The 17,633-nt window shown below is 40.2% G+C and overlaps 1 protein-coding gene and 2 pseudogenes across 1 annotated transcript in view; all 3 read left to right on the top strand.

The window, feature by feature from the left end:
* The window catches only part of HPSE2 (heparanase 2 (inactive)), a 533,452-nt gene that overhangs the window by 204,798 nt on the left and 311,021 nt on the right, over nt 1-17,633 (top strand). The window lies entirely within an intron of this gene.
* LOC132214554 (DNA-directed RNA polymerase III subunit RPC6-like) lies at nt 750-2,454 on the top strand (annotated as a pseudogene).
* On the top strand, nt 16,171-16,365 carry LOC132214553 (small nuclear ribonucleoprotein G-like; annotated as a pseudogene).

Genomic DNA, 17,633 nt, shown 5'->3' with positions numbered 1-17,633 from the left:
TTTATCTATATATTCATTTATTTTTGGAAAAGGAGACTAGAGAGCAGATAGGCCTGATTTTGGTGAGTGAAACTAATTAAGCTATTAGTAGAAGAAGAGAACAGGTGAGGAGAGGAAAAACAAAAGCATAAAATTAAAAAAATAAAAATAAACAAGAACTAACATTCAAACAAACAACAACAACGAGGAAAAAAATTAGCAAAGAAAGAGAAAAGAAAAGGGTTCATGGACTTGAAGCAGGTGAGAGGAAATTAGATATATGAGTAAGCCAACAGAGACTATTATACTAGTAATGCATCAATAAGGCAGATAAAGAATATCAATTTTTAACAAGGGGTAAATGAAAGGAGTGAGTAAAACTAAAGCAGGGACAGGAGAAGAGAAACAGGATGAAAAAGCAAGAAGTGAGGAAGAAAGCGTTGGCATAAAGGAAAATATGAGATAGAGTAAAATAATGATTAAAAAGAATAAAAGAAGCCGAAACCAGTTTGGCTCAGTGGATAGAGCGTCGGCCTGCAGACTGGAGGGTCCCAGGTTCGATTCCGGTCGGGGGCATGTGCCTGGGTTGCGGAGGCGGCTGATCAATGTTTCTCTCTCATTGATGTTTCTGACTCTATCTCTCTCCCTCCCTCTCTGTAAAAAATCAATAAAAATATATTAAAAAAAAAAAGAATAAAAGAAGAATCTAATACTCTAATCCAAAAAAAGATAAAAAAAATTGAAAGGTCGGGGATAGGAACCTCATTCACATGGCTGAGGTGAAAGTGAAGCTGCAGCCACACGACGTGGATCCAGTAGGAAAAACAAAACAGGATTATAGAATTATGTCACCAGTTCCCTCATGGAATCACAGACCAAGTAATTCAAAATGAAATGCCTCATATAGAAGCTCAGCAGCGGGCAGTGGCAATCAATAGACTATTGTCTATGGGTCAGTTGGATATCTTAAGGAGCAATACAGGCCTTCTGCATAGAATAAAGGATTCTCAGAATGCTGGTAAAATGAAGGGACCAGACAACCAAGAAAAACTAGTATATCAGATCATAGAGGATACAGGAAATAAAGAAATATGGAGCAGAGATATCTGGTATAAAAGTAATTTGCCATTAACAAAATTTTTAAGAATTTGGAAAGTTATAAAGCTTATCAAAGCTGTTAAGTCTGTAGCAGCCTCAAAAAAAAAAAAAGGTGTGTATGCTTCACAACCTGTAGCCTGACCAGTCTGTGACTGGTGAAGCGTGGTACAGTGACCAGGATTTTGAATCTGAATTTGTAGAGGTATTTAACCAACAGTGTTTTAAGTTCCTATAGTCCAAGGCAGAAACAGCCCAAGAAAGCAAACAGAATCCAATGATACCAAAAAATAGTTCATTTGCTTCATCACACGAAGTGTGGAAATGTATCTGTGAATTGGGCATCAGTAAGGTAGAGTTGTCCATGGAGGAACTGAAACCATTTTGAATACGCTCATATGATGGGAAAGTGGAGATGACTATCATCGCAGCAAAGGAAGGCACAGTTGGTAGTATAGACGGACACATGGAACTGTACAGAGCAGTCAATCCAATCATCCCACACATGGGCTTGGTCCGGGCCCCCTGTGGACTCTGCCTGGTTTTTGACAACTGCCAGGAAGGTGATGAGATTTCACCATCTAACTGTATTTACATGACAGAATGGCTTGAATTTTAATAGAGATCTAGGAACTTTATGACATCTTTCAAATGAAGTTACTTTGGGAACAAATAATTTAACTCATGATGGAACATCAAATTCCCTTGAAAGCAAACTTCACAATAATGGATACAGACTTACTGCTATGAAAATATATTTGTAAATCTATGAAGACTAAATTTATATTGTAGAGTAGCCACCAGAATATGAAGCAGCTAAGTGAAATCCATTCTTTAATTAACAAAATACTCTGAAGTTCTGGAGGACAACATCTGAAACTTTTAAGACATGACTGTCCAAGGAAAAAGAAGCCAACAAATGCGTATTTACCAATAGATAATGGCTAGAGCCTAAAAATGCTTGTTTTGAAGCTATTTATTAAGGTCTTCTTTGGAAATTGTTTATATCCGGTTCAGTATCACCATTTCTGTTTTCTCAACAGTCCACTGAGAAGAAATTAAAACAGGTAAGGCAGGAATAGCAGAGCAGTCTGTGCAAACTTGGGGCATGAATGGAGGAGATAGTTGGAACATCCTTTTCCACATTCTGTTCCTTCTTATGTCAGAAATATTTAGAAATATTCTTTTGGAGGATTATGCCACCACCTTTACCTCAAACCTATATGATGACTATTGTCAAAGATGTTTTCAGTCCATAAATATTAATTATTATTCTCATCCAAAAGGATTTTTTTCTCTAGACCTTCTTTGTTAAAGTCTTACAAGTTCACTCTGTGGCTCAATTGTATTATTCAATAGAATTTTTCCTATATTCTTATTATTTAACATTAAAACAAAATAATCCATTGCAAAAAAATGAAAGGTTAAAAAAATAAATAAAAATAATAAAAAAATAAAACGAAGAAAAGAGAAAAACATAAAAAAATTTTAGTTTCTTAAGTAAAAAATAAAAAAGTGAAGCAGTGAAGTTTGTTCACTTCAGCATGGTTTTAATGTCCTATGGGGGCTGGCTTAAGACCCCTCTCTATGTTCTGCCTGCCACGTCTCTGTTCCCTGTTAGGTAGTCAGCACCATTTTGAAGTTCCCAGTGATCCACCGCTCCTTTGTGTCAGACGCCACAACCTTAGTTTCAGGCAAGCGGGATCAATCTGCCCACTTTGTTTTTTCTGCCTTTCAGTCTTATTTACACAAGCATCTATTTCTGACATGGCCTCTAGGTGGTGGTGTTTCTGTATTAGTTTCGGGATCCAATGGCCCCTCAGCCCAGTCCACAAGGGCTCCCTGAGGGTATTTAGAATCTTTGTTTCCCTGCTGAGCTCAAGGCTGGGTGTGGCTGCGCTCTTAGAAGGTGTCTGGTCTTCAGGAGAAAAATGTATCTTCAGGTTTGGAGGGATCGGACTGTCCCAGAGCTGGCTTCCTGATCGTCTCTCCCTATTTTGCTTCCCAGCTTCCACAAAACCACCTTCCCCTGCATCGCAGCCTCGGTGAGTGTTTGTAATTGAAAGATCCTATGCACTGGGTTTAGCGAATAAAAGTAAGGAAATTATAAAGACAGAGCAACTGTGCCGATTCGTGCCCCCCCCCCCCCCCCCCCACACACACACACACTGCTTGGCCCATGAAGAACTTCAGGCTGCCTTTCTGGGCACAGCCTCTCAGGCTGGGGGCTTAGATCTAGAGTCCCCGCTGCCAGCAGCCCTGTGGACCCCCTTCCACAGTGGAGCGCTATACTTTCCACAAGGGACTCGGATTTAATGAAATGCAGTCTCCCTCTGAGACTCTAGTCCCAGCTGCCTGTGTTTCTCCCTCCAGCCCAGATCCCCAAACCCACCTCTCTCCAGGCGACCTCTGGCCTTTCTGTCTAAGGATTGTCTTGCCAGCTGTGTTTAATTCGCCAATTCCAGATGGATGTTATTTGATTTACCTGTTTCTTCAATCTGCTCTGAGAAGGCGCAGGACCCGTCTGCCTATTCGGCCACCATTTTGTCTCCCCCTGGACGAACTTTTTAGGAGCCTGCAGCCGGGGAGGCTGGAGTATCAGTGTTGGTGGGTTTGCAGCTGAGGTAGCTGGTCCCTGGCCGGTGTGGCTGTGGGGTCCTGGGTGGTGTTGGAGGTCTCTCCTGGTGGAGGTGAGGCTGGGCTCCAAGTCACAGCTGCTCTCCCCTTCAAGATGGTGTGGTCTGTGCAGCAGAGTAGGCCATCCTGGGAGAGATTTCAGCGGTAGTAGAGGCTGCCTGGCTAGGGGAGCCTGATTTGCCAGTCCCGGACAGTCCTGTGGAATATAACTGTCCCTCACTCACACATACTCACACCCCACACACATCCACACATTCACCTTACTCTCTCTCACTCACACTCTCTTCCTCACTGCCGTCCTGTCGGCCACCATATTGGATCCTTCTAAAATCTGAATTCTTTTCTTGTTTTATTGACGGTTTTATGTCTAAGAGATAAAGCAAGAGGCCAATGAGAGGATCTTTCTGTCATCTACAAATGTGATAACTAGAGAAAGCTAACAGGATCAAAGGTGAACAAAAGGTTATTTTTTTTTAAGGGAAAAGGAGTGAATTTTGGAAACAACATCATTTATATGTTTTAATAATGTAAAAACAATGTAGATAATTATAAAGCTTGTGCTTTATGTACATTTAGGAGACAAGTGGTGGTCAGTATGAACCAATTATGTTCACTAAGAAACACTACCAAAGTAAATTTGCTTCTTTTTGGGGTGTGGTTAGTGGCTTGATGTATTGGAGAATTCCTTATACAGAGGGTATATTGATTTCAGAAAATCAATTTACAAAGGTTTCAATGTCATACAATCTTGTAGCTAAAATGATGAATGTGTATCTAAGTAAATTTGCAGTTGATTGAACAACCATTGTGGTGTGATAGCAATTAAGCAATCTTAAAGTTCCATTAAAAGATGTGTAATGTGCATTAAAAGGGGAATAATGTTCTCCATAGTTACTAAAATGAATAGAACTCAGGAAAGTCTTGGCTTACCAGATGCCCTTTCTTCCAAAGCCAGTACTGTGGAGAAGATAAAAGAATAGATGTTAGAGCTTAAAAGTCCCAGAGATGAAGAAATTGGAAGCTAAGGATCTCAGAAATAGATAAAAGAAAGAGGAACCTTTCTACTTAAGCCAAAAAACAGATGTTGGGTTAGTGCTAGATCAGGTAGAATGAGTGTCATTGGTTTCCTGAGGAATGGTATTATGTCTCATTGACCTTTTAAATCCATTTTCACTCCTAAAACCTAGTACATTATGCCTGGAACAGAGGAAATACTCAGTAAACAATTATTGAGTAAATGATACATGTGAAAAGCTTCCAATCTAAGAAGATGCCCTGCCAATACCTCTGTCCCTCAAGACCACTGAAACAGTATAAATTATAATTTGCCCAAGGCAGTGCTACTGCCTCTAGCATTGTGCAAAGAGAATACTTTAATGGCAGAGTTTATAAACATCTTATCCAACTCCTTTTTAGATAAGGAAACTGAATCCTCAGAGAGTTCAAGAAGCTAGTCCAGGATCCCATAGCTAATTAGAAGCACAGTAGATTTATGAAATACCAGCCTCTTGGACCCTAGTCCAGTAAAGCTTTTCCTGCCGCCTTCCTGTTCTGCTGTTCTCTGCCTCAGCTGCTTCAAAAAAAAAGTCCTTTTTTTCCCTATTGTTGACAGTATTACAGATGTCCCTCATCCCCCACCTCCTTGCCCTTCTCTACCCAGTTCCTGCCCTACCCCAAGCCTTCAACACAATATTGTCTGTGGCTATGCATATAAGGTCTTTGGTAAAACTCTTCTCCCCTCTCCCACCTTACCCCCAGACCTGTCAGTCTGTCCCATGCATCCATGCCTGTGGACCTATTTTATTCACCAGTTAATTTTGTTCAGTATATTTCCACCTGAGTATTTGATGTAAATGGACTTCAGTCAGTCACTCCTGAACTCATTCCCTACCTCTACCCTTTGCCTTTTGAACTGATTTGCATTTTTTGTTCTTGTACCTATTTGGCTTCTCAGTAGAGGTCAGCTGAGAGGCCTTCCATGCAACTCCTATCTGCTCCCAGTCTTCAATTTTGATCTTTAACACTATCCCATTTTTAAATTTGCTCTTAGCCAAAAGTAATGGTTTTATTAGTTATCTACTGATATATAACAGTCTACCTCAAACCTAAGTTCCTAAAGCTACAAACATTTATCATCTGAGTTCCTCTGGGGAAGGAATCTGGGAACTATTTAGATGGGTAGTTCTGGTTCAAGGTTCCCTCACGAGGTCTCTGTCAAGAAAGTGGCTGGGACTGCAGGTTCATCTGAAGGCTCAGCATGGGGAGGGTCCATTTGCAAACTCATTCACATGGTGTTGACAGGCCTCCGTTCATCACTGGCTCTTGGTCAGAGGCTTCAGTTCTTCATCACATGGATCTTTCCATAGGTTGCCTGAGTGTCTCACAACATGGGAGCTGGTTTCATTCAAAGCTAGTGAGTGAAGAGATAAGAGAGAGAGAAAAAGAGAAATGGAGAGGAAAAAAAAACACCATTGTCTTTTATAACCCAATTTTTTAAGTGACATATCATTTGCCACATGTTATTTGTCACACAGACCTTCCTGGTATAGTGAGAGAGGGGATTACACAAGAGTGTGAATCCCAGTAGGTGGGGATCACTGGGGTCCATCTTGTATGCTGGCTACCATAAGGATACAGGAGCGCTTTTTAGTGAAGAGGTACAGAAACAAAATTTATTTTAAAATTGTTTTCATGGGGTCTACATTCATGCAGTCCAAAAAAAAAAAATACAATCATGCACTGCATAATCATATTTTGGTCAACATTGGACTGCATATATGACAGTGGTCCCATCTATATATATAAAAGCCTCAGCGACCGGCCGACTGGCCGGTAGCTATGATGCACACTGACCACCTGGGGGCAGATGCTTAATGCAGGAGCTGCCCCCAGGTGGTCAGTGTGCTCCCACAGTGGGAGTGCTGCTCAGCTGGCAGACGGGTGCCAGATACCAGACTCATAGCTGGCGAGCGCAGCTGCAGTGGTGCCAGCCTCTCCCGCAGACACTCCTACTGCACACCCCAGCAGCGGCAGCAGCGGCAGGATCAGTGGGGTCAGGATGAGCGGGAGTGGCGCAGCGCCCAGCCTGGGCTTAGGCTTCTCCCCGGCCACCTGCTGTTTCCCACACTACTGTGCGGGATTGATATGGACAGGCGTCTGGAGCCCCCGGAGCTGGCCAGTAAGGCTGGACTGCAGTGGCATAGAGTTCCACTGACCCCCGCAGGCCAGGCCAAGGGACCCCACCAGTGCACGAATCTGTGCACCAGGCCTCTAGTAAGATTATAACAGAGCTGAAAAATTCCTATTGCCTAGTGTTGTAGCTGTCCTGAAAGCATAGCACCATATATAACTGTTTTGTGCTGGTCTTCTTCTAGTAATGCTATTGCTATCTGCTAGAAATGCCTGGGAGCACTCACCTAGCCCCTGGTGAGCATCGCTTAGATATCTCCCTTTCCTAACTAGTATTACAAGTGGATCTATCCTTGTGGTTCTTATTATAATTGCAAGACACTACTCTTCAGCAATAACCTTTAGAACCTTCGAAGAAAAAAAGAGATTACTTATAGGTCCTAGGGTATACAAGGTATGGGTGGGGTGGGGGTCATGTGAGAATGGGCCTAGGGTTCTGCTTTTATTTGGGTGGGTTCAGGATGGAGGCCTAGTGTTTTGTAGGCTCACTCTTTATTGGTGAATTTAAAACATAAGGGAGAATTTAAAATGCAGAAAGAGAAAACAAAACAACTGGCCCAAATGGTCAGTTATTGAAATCAACCAAGATCTCTAAAACAAGGAACCTCACTGGGGGGAGGTGGCCTGGATCTTTACCTAGTCTGGTGGCTGGCCATGTGTTTATTCCCTATAGCTTTACTTGAGGGGTGCCTCTTTGAAGTGAATACCTGAGCAATCAAAGCTTAAGACAGGCACTTGTGTTACAAAAAGAAACCTACTGTTAAGGTTTAACTACTATTATTCATGTGTTTGTGGTGATGCTGGTGCAAACAAACCTACTGTGCTACCAATCATATAAAAGTATTGTGCGTACAATTACAGTAATAGGCTATACCAGTGGTTGGCAAACTGCGGCCCCTTGATTGTGGCTCTTCCACAAAATACCACATGCGGGCGCGCACATACAGTATGATTGAAACTTCGTGGCCACACTCAAGGGGCCAAAGAGCCACATGTGGCTCGCGAGCCACAGTTTGCCGACCACTGGGCTATATACCATTTAGGTTTGTGTAAATGCAGTCTATGATCACAAGACAAAATCGCCTACTGATAGATCTCTCAGAATGTATTCCTGTCGTTAAGGGGCACATGACCTTAATATTCAATACAAGTCTCTTATTCTTCCCCTCATCCTTCCCCCTTCTCATAGTAACAATAAAACTTTACTTATGGACACAGAAATTTGAATATTTTAAAACATTTTCTGTCATGAAATATTCTTATATTGATTTTTTTTTCAGCTGTTAAAAAAGCAAAACAAAAAAATCCTTAGCTTGTGGGTTATATTAAAGCAGGCTGGTCTTGCCCACTGACAGTAGTTTGCCAACCTCTGATCTAGACTTTCTTTATGCAAATGTAAACAAATACATCTCATTTTTTTCTCCATTAAGGGTATGAAATATTTCTGGGTAATTCCCTCTAGAGCAAGCTTCTCATTTGTAGTATCTCAGTTTTCAGTTGGAAATTCTTCTTGCAACCACCCTAGATCTTCAGTAGCTATTCAACATTCATACTTCTTTACAAAGCTGGCTTCTCTTTCCCTTGTTCAGAATGAGGAAACTTTAGTGTGTAGTATCCTGAATCAGTAGAGCCAGAGGAGACCTTGGATATTATCTTGCCCACATCCTTACTCCTTTTTCCAATTTATAAACAAGTAATCTGAAGTATAGAGCTTTTTTTAACTTTTATCAAAAGTAGAACTGGTACTGTAGCCCTAGTCAAGGAAAGCCTTAGTTTGATATAGGTCATAAAGAATGGGAAAATCGATGAGTATAGGAACCCCAGTGTCCACTGTCAGTGAAGCTCCCAATTTCCTTGTTCCTTTGCCTGGCTTGATTACAGTGGTGTATGTTTCTGGAACTTTTGTCTGCCATGTGTGCTTTCAAGGGCATGTTCAGTGCACCACGGAATAGTAAAATGGCAGGATATCAATCGTTGCTAGGGACACAGAGGCCAGGGAGGACTCAAAAAAAGGATGGGTTTGTGGTGGAAATATGAGATTTGTTGGTAAATGGATAGATAAATAAGCTTGTTTGTATGTCTAGTTGGCTTTTTTGTTAACTTAGTTTGGGGCCAGGATTTCAGTGTCATGGAAAGAATAAAGATGAGTAAGGGAAATGATGTATTATAATTTTCATTTAATGTGTCCTAATAACTGCCTTTTTTTCCCTTTTTTCACCTTGTGGGTTTGGTGGGAAAAGCATGTCTCAGATTTAATAGTGCCTGGGGTATACCAAGACATGTTGGTATTTTATTGTTATAACCATTGTTGTCAATGTTGGGAACACTGACTGATTAGAAGGACAGACAATGAGAAGGTATTAAGGCAAATAGGTTGGTGACAATTTAAATAGACCAAACTTTTCCATTACCTAAATAGCTAATATGAAGCATGCCTCCTTTTACTCATGCAGTGCTTACTGATCATAGGTACACTAAATCAGCATCTGTCTCCATGAGTGGATAATCCTAGCTGTATATACCATCTTTTCCCCTCAGTTCAGCTCTATATACTCTGTTTCACTGGGTTTTTTTTTTTTTTGGTCATACTTAATTTTAAATTTGTTTCCTACCTTTAATTCGTATTTAGACCTTTTTTTAATTCTTCCTATTCATCTTCAAATCTCCCAATTTAAAAAATCAGAACTCTTTTTAAAAAAAATATTTTTATTGATTTTAGAGAGGGAGAGAGAGATAGAAACATCAATGATGAGAGAGAATCATTGATTGGCTGCCTCCTGCATGCCCCCTACTGGAGACCAACCCCTCAACCTTGGCATATGCCCTTGACCAGAATTGAACCTGGGACCCTTCAATCCATAGGCCGACGCTCTATCCACTGAGCCAAACCAGCTAGGTTGTGTCTTTTTTTTCTGAGAGAAGTCATTTTATAGCTTCATAAATCATTTATCAAGATACTATTGCCAGTCAAAAAGCCTGCCTGTTTGAAACTTGCTTTCTAGCAGGGAAGACAGACAATAAATTATAAATATTATTACTGAATAAATAAAGGTCATGTAGATTAACTCCACTTCCAGGCAGATAGGGTAGATGTACTTTTCCCTATTCTTCTTGCTAAGTGCAACTAAAATCCGTGGATATTATGTGTATAAAGACTCTGAAAGGTAGTGAGAAGAAGGCAGGCCAGGACTCAAGGAATGACATGGTAGTGAGTTCCCTGAGTTTTCTTTTTGTTTCACATATCACAGACTTAGAGATGAAAAGGCCAGCAACCTATAAATGCCAATAAAGCAGACCAAAAAAAGCCAGTTCTCTATAGCCAAAGGACCAGTAAAGGAGCAACCTAGCAACACAGAAAACTTTTACACAACTGCTCTATTCTAGCAAAACACCACAAAAAATTGTGTACCCACTCCATCATGCTACCAAAGGATAAGTGGCCAGGCTATACTCTACTATAAAGCTCTAATGTTGTTCCCCAATACCCTCATCAGAGTGATGTCAGATAAATACAGTAGAGAACCTGGACTTGCATCCCTACTGACTGCCAATGAGGTGCTCCTTTCCTCCTTTACTGTGATGTTAGCGGAGACTACAGGGAGCTGAAACTTCCACCAAGCAATGACAAGAAGCTGCCCTTAGGTGTCAGTGGAGGCTGAATGGGTAACCTGGACTTTTATTTCCACCTGTCAGTACTAAAGCAGGGCTTTCACATCCTCAACAAGAATAGTAAAAAAAAAAAGCCAGTTAAAAGGGAAGGTTTAAAGAAGACTCAGAGTCTCATAACAAAATATGGACATGTCCAGTTTCCTACCAAGAGCCAGATCTTGAATGAAAAAAGACAATCAGTTGATGCTATCTTAGTTTTTAAAATTTATTACGTACTAGAGGCCCAGTGCACGAAATTCATGCACTCGCGGGGGAGGAGGGGTTGCTTCAGCCTGGCCTGCGCCCTCTTGCAGTCAGGAAGCCCTCGGGGAATGTCCGACTGATGGCTTAGGTCTGCTCCTCCTGGGGAGAGGGCCTAAGCTGGCAGTCGGACATCCTTAGTGCTGTCTTGGAGGCAGGAGAGGCTCCTGCCACCGCCGCTGTGCTCGCCAGCTGTGAGTCCAACTTCTGGCTGAGCGGCACTCCCCCTGTGGGAGTGTACTGGCCACCAGGGGGCAGCTCCTGTGTTGAGCATATGCCCCTGGTGGTCAGTGTGCATCATAGCGACCGGTCATTCTGCTGTTTGGTCAATTTGCACATTAGCCTTTTATTATATAGGATTGGTTTATGGTGTACAGCTTAGTTGTTAGAAAATCATATACTTTACATAGTGTTCCCCTTGATATTTCCAGTACATAGTCATCACATTATTGTCTACATTTCCTATGCTTTACTTATTTCATGTGACTATTTTTTAACTACCAATTTGTGTTTCTTATTGCCTTCACCAGTTTTACCCAGTGCCCCAATCCAACCTCCCTTCTGGCAATCACCAGTTCTCTCTCTGTATCTATGAGTCTGTTTCAGTTTTGTTAATTTATTTTGTTCTCTAGGTTCTACATGTAAGTGAAATCATACAGTGTTTGTCTTTCTCTGACTAGCTTATTTCACTGAGCATAATACCCTCCAGGTCCATCCATGCTATCTCAAATGGTAAGATTTTATTCTTTTTTGTTGTTGTTTGTTAATCCTCACCTGAGGATTTTTCCCCCATTGATTTCTAGAGAGAGTGGAAGTGAAGGGGAGAGACGGAGAGAGAAACATTGATGTGAGAGAGAGACATTGATTGGTTGCCTCCTGCATGCGCATCCTAACCTGGGCCCCCAACCATAAAATCATTTTCGTTGCTACTTCATAACTGTAATTTTGCTACTGTTATGAATCGTAATGTAAATATCTGATATGCAGGATGTATTTTCATTGTTACAAATTGAACATAATTAAAGCATAGTGATTAATCACAAAAACAATATGTAATTATATATGTGTTTTCCAATAGTCTTAGGTGACCCCTGTGAAAGGGTTGTTCGACCCCCAAAGGGGTCGCGACCCACAGGCTGAGAACCGCTGCCATAGAGGTCCTGGATTTAGGGCTTTCCTTATAGCTGATCACTTGTATCTAGCACACAAATCTTTCTCCCCAAATTGTCACCTACTAATTTATAGGTATTAACCCTTACCTTAAAAGAGGAGCATAGGATAGGTGACAGAACCATGGAAATTATTCCCTTAATAAGATTCCCCTGCACCCTTGGGAGGAGGTCTGTGACTGCATTGATTTTAGAACATTTCCTCACATTTAGAATATTTCCTGGATCCAACTGCTAGAGAATAGACTTTGAAAAGACAAGGCTGTGCTGATAAGTGATGTCACAGTTGGGCAAAAGAGCATGTGCTAATGAACCATGCAAAGCCCCAGCCACTAAAGTTGGGGTTTTACACATGTGTTTTTATGGATCTTTATTTACCATGAACATTTAGATGGTAATTGGAGCACAAATTGTCTGTTAAAATAGTTATTTCAGCTTTCCCCTGACCATTGTAATCTTTTGGTAATCCCTCTTTTGGCCCTTTCCAGCTGTCTGCCCTTTATGCAGAGAGGGGCCAGCTTCCCCTTTACTGCTGTGAGTGAAGGCTGAGCCTTAATGTGTGGCCACTTACATAGCTTCTCAGCTTTCTAGTGAAAAAAGAGGCCAGATCACTTTATATGGTAACTGGCTTCTCCAATGTGGAGAGCAACTCTGTTCACTCCCAGAGCAGATGTTCACATTGATGAAAATGACATAAATAATAGCATTTTTCAGTTACTGAGTACTCAGTATATACCAGGAACTGTACTAAATGCTCTATCTGCCTTGGCCCATTTAATTCTCACAATAAGCACACGAGTGGGCTCTATTGTTATAATCAGCTTACAAGTGATGTTAATTGAGGATCAGAGAGGAAAAAAATTTGTGCCTAAGGTTACCCAGTTTGAGCAACTAGTGGACCCAAGTGTGTAGGAGTACAGAGTCTATACACTTAACTATCATGCCAGACTGCCTCCCTTGACTAGAATTCTTCTGTGTTGACTTTGAGGCAATGTCATCCAAATATTCTCCTGGCAGCTGGATGAAGCTGCTTGCAGCAGGAAAGGCAAATTCTCCTGAGAAGCAGATGAACGTTATACTCCAGAGAACTCTGTTGTATGCCTGAATTGCTTCTGCCCTTGGGGCTCAAAGAGAAGACTGTGATTATTTAAGTTGAGAATTCACTTGATTCAAGACAAAATTCTTATGCATAGAGTTTTCACTATTTTTAGTTATCTGTTTTTTATGGGGAGTTTCATCTAATTTAATTCAATTATATGAAATGTTAGTAAAAGATGTTCTGGAACTTAGAATGAAACATGTGACCCCAGGGAGATGGGTAAGTCATTAAGAATAAAATGTCTGACTGTGAGGGCTGTTAAACACTGGGTCTTTGTGTAATCTCTTGAAAACCTGAGGACCAGCTACATTTCTGTCTCCCAGAGATGGCTTAGGTGTGAGGTTCTCAGCAGAGGACCTCAGGTTTCCTTGTGATTCTTATTCTTCATAAATTTAACTTAAACTACTGTGTCAGTTTAGGTCCGCTGAGAAGCACACACCAAGACAGGAATTAGACATCTCCGAGTTTTATTTGAAGAAACACCCATTAAGGGTAAAGCGGAAAGGATCAAGAGTAGGCAGGGAGAGCCTTCAGAGAGTGATGCAGGTCTGACAGTTGTGAAAGGTGCAGAAGGAAAGAAAATTGGGCAGGAAGAGCTTCAGTCCACAAAGCAATTCTGAGAAAGTCTTGGCTAGGCTGATGGGAGTCTTTAGGAAAACATCCCCCAGTAAAGAAATTTGTGCTGTGGGGATGGCCTAGCTCTCTTCACCTTCTGTACTTAGTCATTGCCTGGGAGCAGCATGGGGGTCAGAGGGTGGAGGGTAGGATGCGGAGCATGACCTCAGAGTGAACACTGCAGTAGATCTAAAGTACAACAGCTGGAGGCTGTCAGACAGCTAGCTATGCTTCAAGCAGCAGGCTCTCTTGAGGGGACGAGAGCTGAGTGGACCATATCCATGTCTACTGCAGTTGCATACAGCATTGCTAAACTGGGGTATTTTCCTAAAATTTACTGCTAGTGTCAAGTGAACCAAGAAGTAAACTATTTTTTTCCTAAAAATAAATCCCCTGGCATCAAAGCACATTGTCTAATAAGACTCCTTGATCCCTTTCTTTCTAGACCCCATACCCAACTCTTTGGCTGATTATTTTTATTTTTTCTGGAATCTGATATAGCTTTGCCATGTTGGTATCTAATAATTTTTTTAAATGCTTCAAATTTATGTTATGTGCGTAGGAAGAACACATTTGTACTTACTTTTCACTTTCACTTTTCCATAAATATTAATTAATCTAAAATGATAATTTTGTCTCTTGAATATATTTAAAATGTGTTCTTTCTCTCTATTCCCTGTGCTATTAGATTAGGGTAGTTCTCTCATCCTTACTTCCTTGGATTTTTTAGTAGCTTTCCATCTGTTCTCTCTGCCTCTGTCTTGTCGATGTTTGATTCACCTTCTGTACAGTACAAAACACAAATGTGACCTTTTTAGAAAACCTTCATGGCTTATTAGCATTTAGAGGGGGAAAACTCCAAGCTCCTGCTCACCTTGCTAACCTTTTCTCCTTCAGTTCTCCTCCATGTGCTCGCTCTTTTAGTGCTATGGAACCAATCATAGTTCTGCTTATTGCCTGCCTGTGTATATACACCGTTCTTTATCTAAACTGTACTCTTTTGGGTCCACTTGACATACTGCTACTAAATATCTGGTTAGGGAGCATATTCTCTTGGAAGCTTTTGTGGATTTCCGTTCAGAACTGACCCTTCATCTGTAATTGGAAGCTCCATGTTTTGTATTATAATTATTTGTACCCTTTCCATAATGGGCCAGGTTGTGTTTTATTTATATTTATAATCCTTGCCCCTAGCACAGTGGTTGGCCCATCAGAGGTGCTCAATAAATAATGGTGAACTGAACCAAAATTGAGTTATATTCCTTGTATTGCCCACAATGTCTATCACAGAGTCTCTTTGAACAAATATTTGTGAAATGGGATGTAAATGAATGAAATGAAAATGTATTTCAAAAGGAACATTAAGAAAACTCAATTTCAGTATTCATTAACTGGACTTGTTGATGCTATTTACATCTTAACGATTTTCATTATTTGAGAGCAGTTGCCTTACTTGTCTTATCATGTATATCACATATGTTTATATAAATATGATGATGCAATAGGCAAGATTTGAGGGTTTGAGTTACCTGGCAAGCATGGCCTTGACATATCATTTTCATTTTCATATAACTTGTACCTGGACAATTATATTGGGTTATATCTTCAGAACAATGTCACTAGTGATGTATGACTGATTTTCATTAAAATTCCCACTGGGTATTGTCACTAGAAAGAGAAACAGAAAAGAAATTAAACTTTATTGCTAGATGCCTACCAGAGTTCCTCTTTTACAAGTATTGCTACATATTTATTTATTTTTGTTTCATTTATCATTTCACTTATTCATTCACTCATTCATTTATCTTTTAGCTTATAGTGGTAGGTAAAAACAGTCCACAAGGAAATAAAGTAAAGATTAGATGCCAATTATTAAGTGCTCATTCAGGTAACATAATCTCAGAACAGCTCTATGAGATAGTAGAAACTATTATATTCATTTTAAACATGAAGAATTGGATGTTCAGAGATGTTAACTAGTGGAGCTAGGATTTGAAGGTAGGAATTAGTGCTCTGAAATAGCTCTATTTCAGGATTGATTTCAGAATTATTCCCATCTAGTCACGTGAAGATTGCTTCTGTATTTTATATTGCTGAGTTGTTTTCCACTCAATCCAGGAATCTGATGATACCAACTTCCATATTAGATGGCATACAGAATTAAGTTCTGAATTAGCATCATACTTATTGAATATCTAATGTATATAGTTAGAATTTTATAGATTAGTTCTTAATTTGCCTATATGAATTATTTCTATTGAAATTGCTAATGGTTCTTTCTCAAATTCAACTAGCTAAAAGTGAATTGGGGTGGTGGGGAGGGTGTCTGCATTTAAACAGACCATGATAAATTGGGATCTGTATTTGTATACATTTATAAATGGATTCCTCCAAGCATGAGGGAGGAATTCCATTTGGAAGCATGTTTTGAGTTCTCTGAGTAGACATCATTAGCAAAGCTTACCCCCTTGAGTTAAAAACACTATGGATAAGAAATTATCACTGAAATTAAATGGTGGCAGACATGTCCAAGGACTAATATAGGGATTTGATCCCTTTATGAATCTTGTGATAGATGAATGTGTGGAGATGGCAACTAGTGGGCAACAGAACAATATTGGAATGGTGATAATACGAGGAAATAATATAATCATATTAGAAGCTTTGGAATGACTATTAAGAATGGCTGTGTTTACCAGAGAAATCAACTGCTTCCACAAGTCTCACCACAACACTTGTTTTATAATATGAAAATTTGGTCATGTACATTTTCATACTGAACGTTTTTGACAAATAAACTTTTGTAGTAGGGAAAAAAAAGGCCTCATCCTTCCCTACATTCCCCAACAAAAAAATAAGAATAAAAAAACCTGGTACAATCTGACATAGTTGCTAACTCCCCATGTGAGACCTATATTTTGCTTTTAATAAAGACAGGCCACAGTATAGCCCAAGAGGAACTCCAGTCAGACCTATAGCAGCCTCATTTCCTCCCAGTAGGAGGCCTGGTGAAGATAGATGCTCTAGATATACAGCACTGCTAATGTGGAAAGGGTTGACTGAGGAGGGAAGCAGGGGTGAGCCCTGTGTAAAGGCAGGGGCCAGGCCTATGTGTTAAGCCTAATCAGAATAGATGATCTGATTATCTCCCAGAATATAAACACTTCCAAAAGTTAATGGTTCTATTTATGTTGAAAGAAATCAAGAAACAAACTTGGTTATGTTATTTGGAATAAATCTGTGCAGATGGTAAGCAGAACCAGAAACTGTTTGAAGTTTTCGTGACAAGTTAAGGCATACATGAATATGGTAACTTTTCCTTTTTGAAAGCGCTTGATTTTATCAGCTTGTTTACCTATCTGTCACAATAGAGCATAAAACCAAGAAGCGTTTGCATAGACTGATATCTGAGAAACATGTTCCTGGTAGCTGCGAAGCAGCAAGAAAGGCATATATCAGTTTTCTGCTCTTTATTAAATGCAGTAATAAACTAGTTCTTCGAAAATCACCTAACTGGGTGTCAAATAGAGTGTGACAGTGGGCAGATTTATAGCAAGGGGTAGATATTGTCTATGTAACAAATTGCTCTCTTGCATCAGTATTTCATGCCCTGTGTAGATAAATCAAAAGCAATTTGTCACATTCTCAAAATTCACTCCCATTAAGTTGTTAAACAAAGCAAGTAATTGTTACAGAATTTTCTATTCTTTAATCTTTAAGCAAAGGACACCATTTAGGTCTCTGACAAACCTTGCTGTTTATTGCAGCCCGAACAGAACTGGTTAAGTCTTATTCTGCCTTCCAAGAGGGAGCTAAAAGTAATTGCAAAATATTTTGTCCCCCTTGGCTCTGTGCGTAGATTTAAAATTAAATTGGTTCTGGTTAGTAAGCTAGAACAGGGCAACTAAATTGAATTTTCTGAGGAATGTTGTGAATCCTAT

The sequence above is a fragment of the Myotis daubentonii genome, chromosome 13 (assembly GCF_963259705.1).
Source record: "Myotis daubentonii chromosome 13, mMyoDau2.1, whole genome shotgun sequence".
In the NCBI taxonomy this organism is placed as follows: Eukaryota; Metazoa; Chordata; class Mammalia; order Chiroptera; family Vespertilionidae; genus Myotis; species Myotis daubentonii.
Note: the sequence above shows the minus strand (reverse complement) of the source record. Positions and strands in the feature narration are given on the sequence as shown.